Source organism: Medicago sativa, chromosome 1 (assembly GCF_051527215.1).
Source record: "Medicago sativa cultivar Bolivia chromosome 1, Bolivia_mono, whole genome shotgun sequence".
Lineage (NCBI taxonomy): Eukaryota > Viridiplantae > Streptophyta > Magnoliopsida > Fabales > Fabaceae > Medicago > Medicago sativa.
In genome coordinates, this window is record NC_140749.1 from 77,837,440 (window position 1) to 77,855,090 (window position 17,651).

Genomic DNA, 17,651 nt, shown 5'->3' on the forward strand with positions numbered 1-17,651 from the left:
TCAATTTATAATAAGTTTACTCACCAACAAGGTCTTGAGTTTAATTTTTATTATCGATGTGACAAACTCTTTAAACGGTAATTTGGTAAGTACCATTGTAGTCTGCAAATACCCTTCGAGTCTTAAGATCTGCCAACCCTGACGAGCCTTTGAACTAAACTCATATACACCTATAAAAAGAAAGATAAAGATCAAAATATACGATATAATACTAATAATAGTTGTGTTCAAATTGTCTATGTAATATACGTGGAGTCTAAAAAATACACATGCAATAAAAAAAATACATATTACCTCTATAATTTGACATTCTTTCCATTTTTGTTCTATAAAAGCCCAAGCGCACAAGACGCGACGTGGTAGAGAATCTTTTCTTATAGTTGCTGTCACGTGATATTTTTTTATGATAAGGCAATATTTTTGTCTAATTTTCTTTAACTATCGTTAATTAAGGAGCTCAAATAAAGAAAAAAAAAATATACATGTAGACATAAAGGCTAAAAGTCGCCTAAAGGAATTACATTTTTTCAATAATCTCTGCAGACGTGTTTAAAAACACTAAGACAAGGTCTCAGATAAGTGCTCAAAAATAACATATTTTATGTGTTAATCTAGGCATTTTAGTGACTTGTTTTGCAAGTTATCTAAGGAAAAACTACCAATTGTTGTATTTATACCATTTATGCTTTACATGCAGGGTTGTTCCTAGAGTTTTACGGGTCTTAGGCATAGTATGGAAAAAGGACCCTTTGTATTATATAATAAAAAAAATTCTTCTGATAAATGAATAATTCACATTCTATAAGATTTGAACAATTTACAACAAAAACAATATACTTTGTCAACGTGTTTGCAATAAACTAGCCATTTTCGATCACTAATCTCACAATTACTTAAATTTCTTGAATAATTTGCATATGAGAAATGCCTAAAATATTTGTCATTGGGAAAATTAAGATTCATTTTTCTAATAGGCCCCTTTTCAACTAGAATATCCTGTGAGGTGTTATCAAGATTCTCCCAATTTCTTGTATCATAAATATTGTAACACCCTACTTCTAATAAGCGGTAAAACGCGCGAATATACAAATATATTCTAGAAATAGATGCTACGTCATCAAAACAAAAATAACATACACGTATAAATTGTCAAGTCTCATAAACATAGCAGCGGAACATATATATAACCATGCGAATAACATCTTCAAATCTCATGACAATAAATACATCTCTCAGATACAATCAATGTCTCAACTCCAAATTACAAAATCAAAACAAGATCCAACATGCAAGTACTACCCTAGATCAGAGCCCTAATCTAGACACTTGCATATAAAAAGAGGAACTCCGCTCCTCGGCAACATCAAGCACACAATCTAAGCACCCTGCACTCCATCTACCCGTCCATACGGAAAGGCAGGTGGTAAACCACTGAGGGTTAGCATTACATCATCATAATCCACATATGAAGACATAGCATTCACGAATTCATACATATCACATATACATAACAATCCCTCCTAGAACACTAGCATCACATGATTATTATCCCCCATCACTTACATTTCAAGCTATCACATTATTAACATGGCATAGAAAGTATATCCAATCTCTAAACAAATCATCGACATAAGTTCATCAATTATCAATCAATGAAGGATTACTCACCTTATTCTTCACTTAGCATACTTAACTCAACAAGTACAGTTCATCATTTCAAAGTTATAAGCAAGCAATCATCATTATCAAAGAAATCACCACTTCTTATGTATATACATATACAATTCTCACCTCATCATTATTATCAAATTAATTATCATCAAATAGGTTCACCAAATGTATAAGCACAAACAAGTAAGACATGCAATTAGAGCATGATTCAATTGCTCTCAACCATCAATAAAATCCACCAATGTACATATACACCAATCCACATAATCACAACATTCACCAAATTTCACCATTACGCAAATTCACCAAGTCACATATTCAATTATTACACGACTCATCAATTAATCAAATGCATGCAATGTTCTAGACTATTCTAGATGCATGTGGTACCAAATCACCTCAAGGTCGTCACCTTCGATGCAACAAAAACATCGTAATCACCTCAATTGGATATAAAATCCGCCACCATCAGTCATGAATGCATGAACATATGACTCGACTCAATGCATATGTTAACACAAACAATAATCACCTCACCATCACCATCATTTTGCATACATGCATTCACCAACAAGATCACCATCAATATTAGCATGTATGAATTCACCACCAACAATCAACATTTAACATGTTCAACAAACAACATAAAATAAACATGTTCATCACCATTCAATTAGTATAGATGCATCGACAACAATTCACCACCACTTGACATATATACAATCACCAACAACATCCACAATTCAATCAACATATAGTTGTCACATATATACATCATCAATCATCTCCACATAAATCAACATATAGTTGTCACATTTTCACATAATTCCTTATAATCCAAGTAAAGGAACAAATACAACATATGATCACAAACATCATATTCATCTCTCAACAACCATTCATACATCATCTCATAATCATATTAATCTATTCATAAAGGGTTCACAAGCAATTGGTTCTCAAAAATCATTTTCTACCAAGTTCGTCTCCAAGAATCACAACATTGAAAATAATTGAGTCATCTAACCAAAACCAAGTAAACAAGTTCCAATGCCTCAACTAAGCATACCTCTAGGCCACATATGAGTGCAGCAGAGGATACCTTGACGTTTCACCGGCCAAATACGACGAATTCATAAAAATCACAAATTTCGTCTCTCTTTATCACTTTTCAAGAAAATTTCCATTTTCAAAGCAAAACAAGTTAAAACTTGGTGAAACCATTCACAACCATTTTTAGAAGTCATATAAACATCATACATACTTAACCCTACTTCATTCTCTTGAGAAAACAAGTTTCGAAAAAAATCAGCGTTCTTGGACATTTCTTGAACAATCAACAATAAGCTTGATTAAATCCAAGGAGTCAAGTTCAACCCAATTCTTTTGATGTTTCCAAAGGTTTAGAAGACATAGAAAATAGCGAAAAACATCAAAGGAATCGGTTTTGGAAGTCCGGAATTGGTCCTGAAGCGCCCAATCAAGGAACAACAAAATTGTTGCCCTGAAGGGGCTGCCTGGCTGCGCCTAGGCGTAGGTGTGCTGCGCTCAAGCGTGAGCAGCCAGCAACCTGACGCCTGTGCTGCAGTTCAGTGCAGTCCCGGCTTTTCCGGCTCGCTGCTTTGTTCGTAAAATCTCGACCGTTAACCCAAATTCAATTCTGTTTTGCCTATGCGTTCTACTCAATTAATCCTATCATATTTTTCTGAAAAACTATACTTTCACATTCTCAAACCAGCTTATCTCAGAATCACTTATTTCCAAAAGCACTTAAAATCACTTTTATAAGAAATCCTAATTTTCTCCCAAACGATTTCCCAACACTAATCAATGGCCAAAAACAGAAAATCATTATACCATAACTCATCATAATCAACTTGTTTCATTCATTAAAAATCATCAACATCACAATTCAACTTAATTTCATCAAAAATTCACCAATTCACCAATTTGCCACAAGTTTCAACAACAACAACAAACTCATAAATAATTCATCATTCCAATGACACCCATTGCATCAATTCAGCAACAACATATGCCAAGATAACAACAACAACATTTGAACATGATTTCATCCACAATTCAACAACAACTTCATTCATCATCAATTTATCAACCACAACATTTTTCATAATCAATTTCACTCAAGAATATGTTATATGCATATAAACCCATTTTGTCATGCAAATTCAACAACAACAACACAATTATCATACAAATCATGTTCGCAAACATAACAACAACAATCATGCACAAATTTACACCAATTAAAATCAATTCATCAATTTCATAAAAATGGGTAAAAGGGAAAAGTTATGAAATTATGAGTGAAGCCTAACCCTTTTACCTCTAGCACCAAGAATCTCTAACCCAAGCTTCAATTTAGGTCCTAGATGATGAATTCCTCTTCTAGCTCTAGCCTCCAACCCCTTTCTCTTGTTCTTCTTCTTGAACCCTTATCTTCTCTCTATCTCTATCTCTATCAATTGCAAATGTTGGTGAAAACCTATTTTCTCTACTAACAAAAGTATATATAGGTCCTATTTAATTGGGCTTAACTCACAACACCTTAATGGGCCTAACCCATTTCTATTCCAACCCCAAAATGTTACTACTCACTTAATGGTAAAAAGTAATACTAACAGTCACCTACCGGTAAATAAAATAAATTACTACAACTCCCTAGCACTTACTAAAATAACAACTCTCACTAAGCACCAAAACTAATCCTCAACTAAATTACAAAATTACCCCTACTCTCAAAATGACCAAAATGCCCCTAAGTCCAAAATGACTAAAATACCCTTCTAACACCGAATTCTACAATTCCCAACCAAAAATACACACAGAGGCAAATAATCACATAAGAACACATATAACACATAAATAAATAATAAAATAAATCTAGCGAAAATCGGGTTGTTACAAATATCAAAATGAGGAATTTCTTGTTCACAATCATCACCAAGATTTTCAATATTATATGCATTTGGCACATCATTAGGATCATTTGAATTATCATTAATTTCCTAATTTCCATTTTCATGATCCAAATTTTCATTGTTGTTGTTTTCTAAATTTGACACATCATTAGGAACATTTTCTTGGGTATCTACCTTTTTGAAAATAAATTTATCAAAAGCTCCATGTTGAGATTTTATTAGCTCTTCATTTCGTTTTTTTCTCGCTTTTCACTACCACATAAATGTTTTTTAGGCAATTTCTCAAAATAAATCTAATACTCAATAGAAATATACAAACAAACAAACAAAAAACCATAAAAATAGTGAAGTAGAGAACAATAGCACCTTAAAAGTAGATCAAAGTTTTAACACCTGAAAATAAAAGCGCAAAAAAAAAAAATATATCAACTTTTAATTAAACAAAAATAAAAAATTGAATTGGAAAAAAAATAAAAAAAGCAAATTGGATTGATATAATGATTATCACGTGTCCTTGAATTGGAAAAAAAAAATTGAATTGAATTGATAATTTGATATTCACGGAATCTTGAAGAATATCGATGTACATACTTGAAGTTGAATCATAAATCATGTTATATGCAAAAATCAAGAATTTATATGGAAAAAGCATAAATCATTCAATTAGAAATTTAGAATTCAACATCTGAAGCAATTAGAGAATTGAAACAATCATTATCAAAGAGAATTGAAATTAGAAAGAAAGAAAAAACATAAACTTAAAACAATTCATTTGAAGAGAGAGTGGCTGATTTTGGAAGTTTTTGGTTTTTTTTAGGTTTCTTTTTTCATCTGTCTTTCTAATTGCACAAAAAGAGTTTTTGTTTTTGTATATTGGGCGGCCTAAAGAGCAATTTCATTTTTTTCTTTTTATTTGGGCCTTTTAATGTTTTTTTCCGTTTTTTACATGCTGGGCTGAGAAAAGGATTCTGACTTGGGCCTTCTGATACGAATTTCTATACGCACCCCACCTTTTACTTAGATTTGCAATATACACCCCCTATAAAAAAAATTAGGACCCCCTACGGGCATGGGCCCTAGGCCGTCGCACTCCCGGCCTATGCCTAGGGCCGACCCCGTTTACATGCCTAATTCTACCCAATTTATGCAGGAAATGACAAGCAAGGACCAAGAAAGATGTCCCTGAACTAAAGTTTGTTCGCTTAAGCGAACCCAGCTCGCTTAAGCGAGCAAGTTCCAGAGAGCAGCTCCCTTGGACGCTTTCAGTTCGCTTGTGAGAAATCAGCCAGCTCGCTTAAACGAGCAAGTTCCAGAGGGCACAAGACTTGTTCGCTCATGGCACGCTTACAGTTCGCTCGTCAAGAAAAGGTCAGCTCCTTTAAGCGACCTCAGCTCGCTTAGGCGACCAACTTCCAGAGGGCACCAAAATGGCTCGCTTTCTGCTCGCTTCCTGCACGCTTAAGCGAAGTTCATTGAACTTCAGTGGATAAGGCCCACGTGGCTGTCTCCCATTGGCCAACGGAAGATTCTTTTAGTCGTTCGTTTAAGTGACCATTTGTCCGCTTAAGCGAACGAGCTCGAATACAACCCATATAAATAGTTTTCTCTTCTCTTTCTACGCATTCACTTACTGTTTTATTCACATTTTCTGGTATTTAGAGAGAGAAATAGGGCTTTTCTAGAGAGAGAAATACAAAGCAAGGTTGTTAGGAGTAGATTCTTACCAAGATTTGTTGAGACATCATGAATCTTAACATGGAATCTTCATCTTTTTTTCATCCTTTGCCAAACTTGCATAGACATATGTAGCTACATCTACCCTTGTGGGTTTTGTGGTATTCAAACAAGTTATTATGTAAACTCTTGATCATTTAATATATGGTTCTAGCTTATTCATTCAATATTGTTATTATTCTTGCATTTAAAGCTTTATTTAAGATTTGAAACGTTATTGACAAATACTTTTGGATCTAGGGTTAGAATAATAATTTATCCAAGTTTTCATTCTATACATAGGATTTAATCTTTGATAATCACTTTGTAATCAAGAACTTAATGCTTTTAGATCGTTTAATAGATTGGGAAATCGTCGATTAAACGATCCAATCGACTTTGTGATTGTTTAAATAGTTTGGGAAATCAGCATTTAAATGATCCATTAGAAATCACGACATCATTTGGACACGAATGATGTTGTTGAGTGATTGTGATAATATCGTTTAAAGAGCTAGAATCCGTTATTTGGTCGAGAGATTGCAGTTGTTACGCTTGGTTGATTATGTCTAACCCCAAGCGAAATAGCCCTATCTCGTCTTGATTTACTTTTATGTCAAATAGGCACTATAGGTTTACACAAACAAACATTTTAAACTCAAACACTTAAGATGATAAATGTCGTTAAAATTCTTATGCGGTACACTAGTCCATGTGGAAACGATCCTATTATACTCACGTGTAAATAGTTATATGAGATGTAAAATGTAACGCCCCATTTTTATTCTAATATTTTAGTAGATGTGTGAATATTTTTTATATGACTTTAATTGCTATATATATATGATTTTATGTGAAATATATGTTTTATATGATTTTTATATGAAATATGTTATGATGCTATTTATTATATGAATATTGGGGTTGTGTATTATTTAAATGAATGTTGTTATTATTGGATAGAAATAATATGAGAAATAGAAATATTATAGAAATAGTATTTATTTTTGGTTAAGGGGAATTAAGTGGAAATTAATAGAAATTAAGGGAGTTGGGTGAGAAAAGAAAAGAGAGATATTTTTGAAGTAAAAGAAAGAAAAAGGGAGAGAAACATTTTCACGTAAAAACATTAGAAGAAAACTGGTTTTGGAGAGAAAACCTAGAAGAGGCCAAGAGAGAGCTAGGAAGGAATCGATTGCGGTAGCTTGACGTTTGGTGTTGCTGAATTAAGGTAAGGGTGTGATTCCTTTCAATAATCATGGTATATAATTCTGAAATTTGATGAATTGTTGTTCTTGGTTTTAGGGTTAGAAGTTTTATGTTAATTGAGGAAAATATGATGAATTGTGTTGTTGATGCATGTTCCTATGTTGTTTTGGTTGCTATGTTGTATATAGAACCTGTAAACATTGTTCTAATTCATTTTGGGTGATTAGGAGATCAGAAATTGGGTTTTTGGGGTGAAAATGGTGTTAAAATCGTAACAGTAGATGAAAAACTCGCCAGAAATTCGCTATTAGCGAAACCCTCTGGAACAGGTACGCTAATAGCTCAATTTTCGCTATTAGCGAAATTGTCCAGTGACAACATTTTCTGTTTCGCGTTCTTGTGTCTTTTTCGCCCGATTCTATTTTGAATTAGCTTTAGGTGTAAACATAAAAGTTGTAGATAATTGAGTTAGCTTTCTAATGGCTTTGGAGTGACTAGCAAATTATTTGTAGATTTAGAGTTATGATGAAAATAGTCCAAGTGGGTCTTCAGAAAATTTTAAGAAAACTTAGCATAATTAATCTCTAGTTAGTCCAAAAACTTATGGTTGGTTTCCCAACTTCAAACTTAAGTGTTAGGGATTTAGTTGAGGTGTTTATGGATATTTGACTTATGTTATATTGATCAAAACTTAATTGCTTTTGGGGGATGTTTTAGACTTTGAGATGAATGTAATTGATTTATATATATGTTATGTTGTTGATTTCCGTTGTTGATGTCGTTGTATCATCTGATGTCGAAGTTGGGGAGTGTGTCATAATTGTTTTAGGCACATATGTTGTTGTTGTAGTCGTTGTTGAAGTTGTATGTTGATATACACAAGTTGAGTCCATTTGCATACTCACATCTGTTGGGGGCTTATGCTCTGGAATGTTCATCATTCACTTGTTGGGGGCTCATGCCCTGGGATGCTTTAACCATCCATTGTGTTGGGGGCTTATGCCCTGGGATGCTTTAACCATCCATTGTGTTGGGGGCTTATGCCCTGGAATGTTCATCATTCAACCCGTTGGGGGCTTATGCCCTGGAATGTTTATCATTCACCTGTTGGGGGCTTATGCCCTGGGATGCTTTAACCATCCAAATTGTTGGGGGCTTATGCCCTGGAATGCTTAGCATTCAACGCGCGTAGATTGGTACCACCTGCATGATGCATTAGTTGTTGTTGTCGTAGCATTTGTTAGGTTGTTGTTGTCGTTGTAGCATTGTCGAGCTGTTGTCGTTGTAGCATTGTCGAGTTGTTGTGGTTGTCGAATTGTCGAGTTGTCGATGTCGTTGTGGATAATGTTGTTGTTGTTGTACCTTGTTGCTGAAAATAATTATGTTGTTGCTTATGTATTTATTTATATACTTTATTAATGATGCACGTTGTAATATGTTGTTGTTTTCATTAATTCGATGAATTATATATTATTATTATTGGATAAGTTTCTCACCCCTTCTGCGTATATGTTGCCTCGACCGTGGGTAATGTGCAGGTAATGATGGCTTGTAGGTTGATTGGCTCAAGTGTCTAGGGCTCTGATACATATTAGGATGGGGATCGTCGCGAATGTCTTCTTCATTTCTTTTATGTATCACATATTTTGGAAAAGACTTGTTATTAGAGTTTACCGTTGTTGAAAATAAAGTTGAATTATGTTGAGGCCTTTGTGCCAAGATTTTCATTGATGTTGAATTTGGTTGAAACTATATTTTTAAAGAATTATTCCGCTGCAGTTTATTAAGATAATCTAAACGTTGATTTTAAATAAATAGATATTTCCTATTTATGAAATTTTGAAAAGCAGTGTGACACTCCGTTGTGTGGTTACTCTGATTAAATTAACTAATATTACGTTGTTGGGAGAACGGGGTGTTACAATTGGTATCAGAGCAGGTCGGTCCGTCCGGCCAATTAGTAGAGTCGTGTCGAGCCTAGTAGTGTTGTGTGGCAATTTTGTATTGTCCTTGTTGTCCTGATTGTTGTTTGTTGTTTGTTGTGCAATCCCTAGTATGAACTGGTTGGAGTACAACCATGTTCATATTAATTGTTTTAGTAAGTTGGTGTGTTTTTCTTCTGCCGAAGAAGAGAGTGGAGCAGAATTGTTATCTACTAAGCAGCTGAAGCAGTTAAAGCATGATGGAAACTTGATGTTCTCTTTAATGGCGTATTTGTCTGTGGAGAATCAGGTTGTGATTGATAGGTTGCCGGTTGTAAACGAATTTCCTGAAGTCTTTCCTGATGAGATTCCAGATGTGCCACCGGAGAGGGAGGTTGAATTTTCAATGGACCTTGTGCCGGGTACGAAGCCTGTGTCGATGGCTCCTTACCGTATGTCAGCTTCCGAGTTGTCAGAATTGAAGAAGCAGTTAGAAGAATTGCTTGATAAGAAATTTGTAAGACCAAGTGTGTCACCTTGGGGAGCGCCTGTGTTGCTAGTTAAGAAGAAGGATGGTAGCATGAGATTGTGCATAGATTACCGTCAGCTGAATAAAGTGACGATAAAGAATAGGTATCCACTTTCGAGAATTGACGACTTGATGGATCAATTAGTGGGTGCACGTGTGTTTAGTAAAATCGATTTGAGGTCAGGTTACCATCAGATTAAGGTGAAGGATGAAGATATGCAGAAGACGGCCTTTAGGACACGGTATGGGCACTATGAATATAAAGTGATGCCTTTCGGTGTTACTAATGCGCCTGGTGTGTTCATGGAGTATATGAACAGAATTTTTCATGCTTTTCTAGATAAATTTGTGGTTGTATTTATTGATGATATTTTGATTTATTCTAAGACTGAAGAAGAGCATGCAGAACATTTGAAGATTGTTTTACAGGTGCTGAAAGAAAAGAAATTGTATGCAAAACTGTCAAAGTGCGAGTTCTGGTTAAGTGAAGTAAGTTTTCTTGGCCATATTATTTCTGGTAGTGGTATTGCAGTTGACCCGTCGAAAGTTGAAGCGGTATCGCAATGGGAGACTCCTAAGTCAGTTACGGAGATCAGAAGTTTCCTTGGTTTGGCTGGTTATTACAGAAGATTTATCGAAGGATTTTCGAAGTTGGCACTTCCATTGACTCAGTTGACCTGTAAAGGTAAAACTTTTGTGTGGGATGCTCAGTGTGAGAATAATTTCAATGAGTTGAAGCGAAGATTGACGACGGCTCCAATTTTGATTTTACCAGAGCCGGATAAACCTTTTGTGGTATATTGTGATGCGTCTAAGTTGGGTTTAGGTGGTGTGCTTATGCAAGATGGCAAAGTAGTGGCTTATGCGTCGAGACAATTGAGAATTCATGAGAAGAATTACCCTACACATGATTTAGAGTTGGCTGCTGTGGTTTTTGTGTTGAAAATTTGGAGACACTATTTGTACGGTTCCAGATTTGAAGTGTTTAGTGATCATAAGAGTCTGAAATATTTATTTGATCAAAAGGAGTTGAATATGAGGCAGAGAAGGTGGCTAGAGTTGTTGAAGGATTATGATTTTGGTTTGAATTATCATCCGGGTAAAGCCAATGTGGTTGCAGATGCCTTGAGTAGGAAAACATTGCACATGTCGGCTATGATGGTGAAAGAATTTGAATTGCTGGAACAGTTTAGAGACTTAAGTCTTGTTTGTGAATTGGCACCTCAGAGTGTACAGTTGGGTATGTTGAAAATTAATAATGATTTCTTGAAGAGTATCAAAGAAGCCCAGGAAGTTGATGTGAAATTTGTAGACTTGATGGCTGCTAGTAATCAGACTGCAGATGGTGATTTTCAGGTTGATGATCAAGGAGTGTTGAGATTCCGAGGCAGGATTTGTATCCCTGATAATAATGAATTGAAAAAGTTGATTTTAGAAGAGAGTCACAGAAGTAGCTTGAGTATTCATCCGGGAGCTACAAAGATGTATCATGACTTGAAGAAACTGTTTTGGTGGTCTGGATTGAAGCGTGATGTCGCACAATTTGTTTATGCATGTTTGACTTGTCAGAAATCGAAAGTTGAACATCAGAAGCCTGCTGGTTTATTGACACCATTAGATGTGCCGGAATGGAAATGGGATAGCATCTCCATGGACTTTGTGACGAGTTTACCAAACACTCAAAGAGGGCATGATGCCATTTGGGTTATTGTCGATAGATTGACGAAGTCGGCACACTGTATTTCGATTAATATCACCTATTCAGTAGCTCAGTTGGCGGAGATCTATATTCATAATATTGTGAAGTTGCATGGTGTTCCATCGAGTATTGTGTCGGATAGAGATCCGAGGTTCACTTCGAGATTTTGGAAGAGCTTGCAAGAAGCTTTGGGCTCTCAGTTGAAGTTGAGTTCAGCGTATCATCCGCAAACAGATGGTCAGTCAGAAAGAACGATTCAATCATTAGAAGACTTGTTGAGGGTGTGTGTACTTGAGCAAGGTGGAGCTTGGGACAGTCACCTACCATTGATAGAGTTCACGTACAACAATAGTTACCATTCGAGTATTGGTATGGCACCTTTCGAAGCTTTATATGGTCGAAGGTGTAGAACTCCTTTATGTTGGTTTGAGTCGGGTGAAAGTGTTGTGTTAGGGCCTGAAATAGTTCAGCAGACTACGGAGAAGGTCAAGATGATAAGAGAGCATATGAAAGCGTCGCAGAGTCGACAGAAGAGTTATCCTGACAAGCGTAGGAAGGACCTTGAGTTTCAAGAGGGTGACCATGTGTTCTTGAGAGTCACTCCTATGACTGGTGTGGGTCGTGCATTGAAGTCCAAGAAGCTGACTCCAAAGTTTATTGGTCCTTATCAGATATCTGAGAAAATTGGCACGGTGGCTTATAGAGTTGGTTTGCCACCACATCTTTCGAACTTGCATGATGTGTTTCATGTGTCACAACTTCGGAAGTATGTAGCGGATCCTTCACATGTCATTCTTAGAGATGATGTGCAAGTTAGAGACAACCTTACGGTAGAAACTTTACCTTTGAGGATCGATGATCGTAAGGTGAAGACGTCGAGAGGCAAGGAGATACCTCTAGTAAGAGTTGTTTGGGGAGGAGCAGCTGGTGAAAGTCTTACTTGGGAGTTGGAGAGTAAGATGCAGGAGTCTTATCCTGACTTGTTTACTTGAGGTAATATTTCGAGGACGAAATTCTATAAGTTGGGGAGAGTTGTAACGCCCCATTTTTATTCTAATATTTTAGTAGATGTGTGAATATTTTTTATATGACTTTAATTGCTATATATATATGATTTTATGTGAAATATATGTTTTATATGATTTTTATATGAAATATGTTATGATGCTATTTATTATATGAATATTGGGGTTGTGTATTATTTAAATGAATGTTGTTATTATTGGATAGAAATAATATGAGAAATAGAAATATTATAGAAATAGTATTTATTTTTGGTTAAGGGGAATTAAGTGGAAATTAATAGAAATTAAGGGAGTTGGGTGAGAAAAGAAAAGAGAGATATTTTTGAAGTAAAAGAAAGAAAAAGGGAGAGAAACATTTTCACGTAAAAACATTAGAAGAAAACTGGTTTTGGAGAGAAAACCTAGAAGAGGCCAAGAGAGAGCTAGGAAGGAATCGATTGCGGTAGCTTGACGTTTGGTGTTGCTGAATTAAGGTAAGGGTGTGATTCCTTTCAATAATCATGGTATATAATTCTGAAATTTGATGAATTGTTGTTCTTGGTTTTAGGGTTAGAAGTTTTATGTTAATTGAGGAAAATATGATGAATTGTGTTGTTGATGCATGTTCCTATGTTGTTTTGGTTGCTATGTTGTATATAGAACCTGTAAACATTGTTCTAATTCATTTTGGGTGATTAGGAGATCAGAAATTGGGTTTTTGGGGTGAAAATGGTGTTAAAATCGTAACAGTAGATGAAAAACTCGCCAGAAATTCGCTATTAGCGAAACCCTCTGGAACAGGTACGCTAATAGCTCAATTTTCGCTATTAGCGAAATTGTCCAGTGACAACATTTTCTGTTTCGCGTTCTTGTGTCTTTTTCGCCCGATTCTATTTTGAATTAGCTTTAGGTGTAAACATAAAAGTTGTAGATAATTGAGTTAGCTTTCTAATGGCTTTGGAGTGACTAGCAAATTATTTGTAGATTTAGAGTTATGATGAAAATAGTCCAAGTGGGTCTTCAGAAAATTTTAAGAAAACTTAGCATAATTAATCTCTAGTTAGTCCAAAAACTTATGGTTGGTTTCCCAACTTCAAACTTAAGTGTTAGGGATTTAGTTGAGGTGTTTATGGATATTTGACTTATGTTATATTGATCAAAACTTAATTGCTTTTGGGGGATGTTTTAGACTTTGAGATGAATGTAATTGATTTATATATATGTTATGTTGTTGATTTCCGTTGTTGATGTCGTTGTATCATCTGATGTCGAAGTTGGGGAGTGTGTCATAATTGTTTTAGGCACATATGTTGTTGTTGTAGTCGTTGTTGAAGTTGTATGTTGATATACACAAGTTGAGTCCATTTGCATACTCACATCTGTTGGGGGCTTATGCTCTGGAATGTTCATCATTCACTTGTTGGGGGCTCATGCCCTGGGATGCTTTAACCATCCATTGTGTTGGGGGCTTATGCCCTGGGATGCTTTAACCATCCATTGTGTTGGGGGCTTATGCCCTGGAATGTTCATCATTCAACCCGTTGGGGGCTTATGCCCTGGAATGTTTATCATTCACCTGTTGGGGGCTTATGCCCTGGGATGCTTTAACCATCCAAATTGTTGGGGGCTTATGCCCTGGAATGCTTAGCATTCAACGCGCGTAGATTGGTACCACCTGCATGATGCATTAGTTGTTGTTGTCGTAGCATTTGTTAGGTTGTTGTTGTCGTTGTAGCATTGTCGAGCTGTTGTCATTGTAGCATTGTCGAGTTGTTGTGGTTGTCGAATTGTCGAGTTGTCGATGTCGTTGTGGATAATGTTGTTGTTGTTGTACCTTGTTGCTGAAAATAATTATGTTGTTGCTTATGTATTTATTTATATACTTTATTAATGATGCACGTTGTAATATGTTGTTGTTTTCATTAATTCGATGAATTATATATTATTATTATTGGATAAGTTTCTCACCCCTTCTGCGTATATGTTGTCTCGACCGTGGGTAATGTGCAGGTAATGATGGCTTGTAGGTTGATTGGCTCAAGTGTCTAGGGCTCTGATACATATTAGGATGGGGATCGTCGCGAATGTCTTCTTCATTTCTTTTATGTATCACATATTTTGGAAAAGACTTGTTATTAGAGTTTACCGTTGTTGAAAATAAAGTTGAATTATGTTGAGGCCTTTGTGCCAAGATTTTCATTGATGTTGAATTTGGTTGAAACTATATTTTTAAAGAATTATTCCGCTGCAGTTTATTAAGATATTCTAAACGTTGATTTTAAATAAATAGATATTTCCTATTTATGAAATTTTGAAAAGCAGTGTGACACTCCGTTGTGTGGTTACTCTGATTAAATTAACTAATATTACGTTGTTGGGAGAACGGGGTGTTACATAAAAATCTTACATCAGTCTCCCACCTAAAAGTACAGTTCTATGATAAGAGACAAATTAATTATGAATTCTTAAAAGCGTCAAAAACTCAAAAAAAAAAAAACAACGAAAACCTCAATCTAGATATCAAATTTTGTAGGGATCTCAATAAAAAGTAAATAGAAAGGGTCTAGAAATTTGCATAGCATTTCGAAGATGTCTCAAGTTATTTTGATTTTTCAACTAAAACGTACAAAATTGCAATTTTGTTTCGAGTAAGCATATTTATATTTAGGGGTCAAATTCCGTTCGTCAATTCTGCAGGCATGTTTATAACATCATATACTCGCAATTTTGTTCAGAGTAAACATTCATTCAAGAGTTTTGTATTGTATATTAGGGTTAATTGCTCAAATTAGGTTGAACTTTGGGTTGAAATTAGAATGGGTATTAAATTGAAAATTGGATTGAACCAACATAGTGTGACACAAGTGGTAGTTATTTAGGGCCCTTAATCATTTAGTCCAAGGTTCGATTCCTGACCGCTGCGTATGAAAAAAAAATCGTTGGGAGATGTCAACCCCTTTAATGGATCTCAGTTATCTCGAGGGGACAAGTCTCCACAGTTGTGTGCAGAGGATACCTTTGATTACAAAAATAATAATATTGAAATTAGGATAAAATTGATCAAACTTCACAGTAATATTAGGCCTTCGGTGTAACTAGAAATGTATTACATCTAACTATAATAACATCAAAATATTATTATATTGAGTTTGGTCATGTATTGTTGGATTCTCGATCGTTTTACCACTCGAAATTCCATCAATGTTGCCTCTGATGCAATACATTCAACATGCCATTGACTTTATCCATGGAGCTTCCATTCATAACGGAAAAAAAATGATGATCCCAAAAGAGCATGTTGGGATACAACATAAAGTTGAAGAGTTGCGTAAGAAAAGTTTGATTCAATAAAGTGTTAGTCCTTGTGATGTATCTGCACTCTTAGTACCAAAGAAGAAAATGTGCAAGTCAAGCAGTCAGCGTGATCACAGTTAAGTATTGATTCCTAATATCTAAGCTCGACGATATGTTTCAACAATTACATGGTGCCAATATCATTTCTAAGGTTGATGTGTGTATTGGGTGCCTTTTAATATTTAAACTTCATCGTAATGCGTTACGACTTGTACGGACATATAACTATGTCTTTTAGATTGTCAGATGCTCGAAGTACGTTTATGAACCCACATTTCGACCTTTTATTGGTAAGTTTATAGTTGTATATTTTGATGATATCTTAATAGGATTTGTCTAACATGTGCAATATTGCACATATTAAGGTAACTAAAAGTAGCAAGTTTTTATTGAAATCAACAATTATTTAACAAAAAATTATATATTTAATACAAAATGTTCAAGTTCCAATGCAAAGTTACTATATTAAATTTCTTAACATGTGCAAATTTGCACATGATAGAAAAACCCATCTTAATATATGCAAAAGTTGAAAAGAAAAATTATGACATATCTCACAAGTGCTCCATTCTCTTTCTGAACAAAAATTTATGCCACCCTCAACAAATGCTGATTCTTGACCGTTGAAGTAAGTTTTCTTTGATGCAGGGCCGACCCAATGTATTGTAGATCTAAAGCAAACTTTAAATTAAGATCTTTTAAGTGTCTTGACATGAAAACATTAAAATTAAAAACACTAAATATGTAATTTTATTTGAGTCATGTCAGACTCTAAATATAAGTATCACTCCCAATCATTATTCAAATATTGATTCATCAGGTTGTGAGAGTCTAACTCATTCGTTTGACTCAACCCCATAAGTGCAGGAACTTTTTAAAAACAAAAATTTAGTTCAGTTGATAATATATGTTGAAAATAATATTTAATACAAACATTTTTACTTATTCTTACATCTTGAAATAAAAAAGTATAATATTGAATTATAACACAAATATAAATTACTTTTTTACTTTTGCATATTTTGGTTGTCCACCACATGCTTTAATATATTTCAACTGATAATATCGTATTCATAGAAATCTGAAGAAAAGAGAATTTAAGATACATAAAAACAATAATATTATAAGAATCTTATAATATCGTATGCTTTAATATATTTCTTCAACTTTTAGTCCTTAAAAATATTTCCATCTTCACTTTTGGTCTCTCTTTTAAAGTAAACTCTTATGTAGAATTCATATTTTTGAATAAAATTTTGCAGAAAAATTCATAATATTATAAGAATCACTCCCAAAAAAAATATTAGAATTCTTTAACAAAACATGAATTTAATATGAATTTTTATATTTTTTATGGTTAAATACTTATATTTAATTTGTGTTTGTTAAAAAATTCAATTTTTTTTTGTAGTGGCCGGGGTTTGAACCTCTGACCTTGCATATATTATGGATTGTCCATACCAACTGAGCTAAACTCATGAGGACCAAAAGTACAACAGCATCATGCCCAAATGGGGTTTGAACTCTCTTTACAATATTATACACATTTATGCACAATTTCATTAAAAAAAAAAATACAAAATTAACTTAAAAATAGGAACCAAAAGT

General features: G+C 34.6%; 2 long non-coding RNA genes across 2 annotated transcripts; both read left to right on the top strand.

Moving 5' to 3' along the window:
* The first annotated feature begins 7,202 nt into the window (after window positions 1–7,202).
* LOC146957701 (uncharacterized) lies at window positions 7,203–9,327 on the top strand. Its single transcript, XR_015019353.1, has 2 exons — window positions 7,203–7,557; window positions 9,074–9,327. It is a non-coding gene; the product is annotated as an uncharacterized LOC146957701 (long non-coding RNA).
* A 3,501-nt stretch (window positions 9,328–12,828) lies between these two features.
* On the top strand, window positions 12,829–14,989 carry LOC146957702 (uncharacterized). Its single transcript, XR_015019388.1, has 2 exons — window positions 12,829–13,183; window positions 14,700–14,989. It is a non-coding gene; the product is annotated as an uncharacterized LOC146957702 (long non-coding RNA).
* The last annotated feature ends 2,662 nt before the right edge of the window (window positions 14,990–17,651 follow it).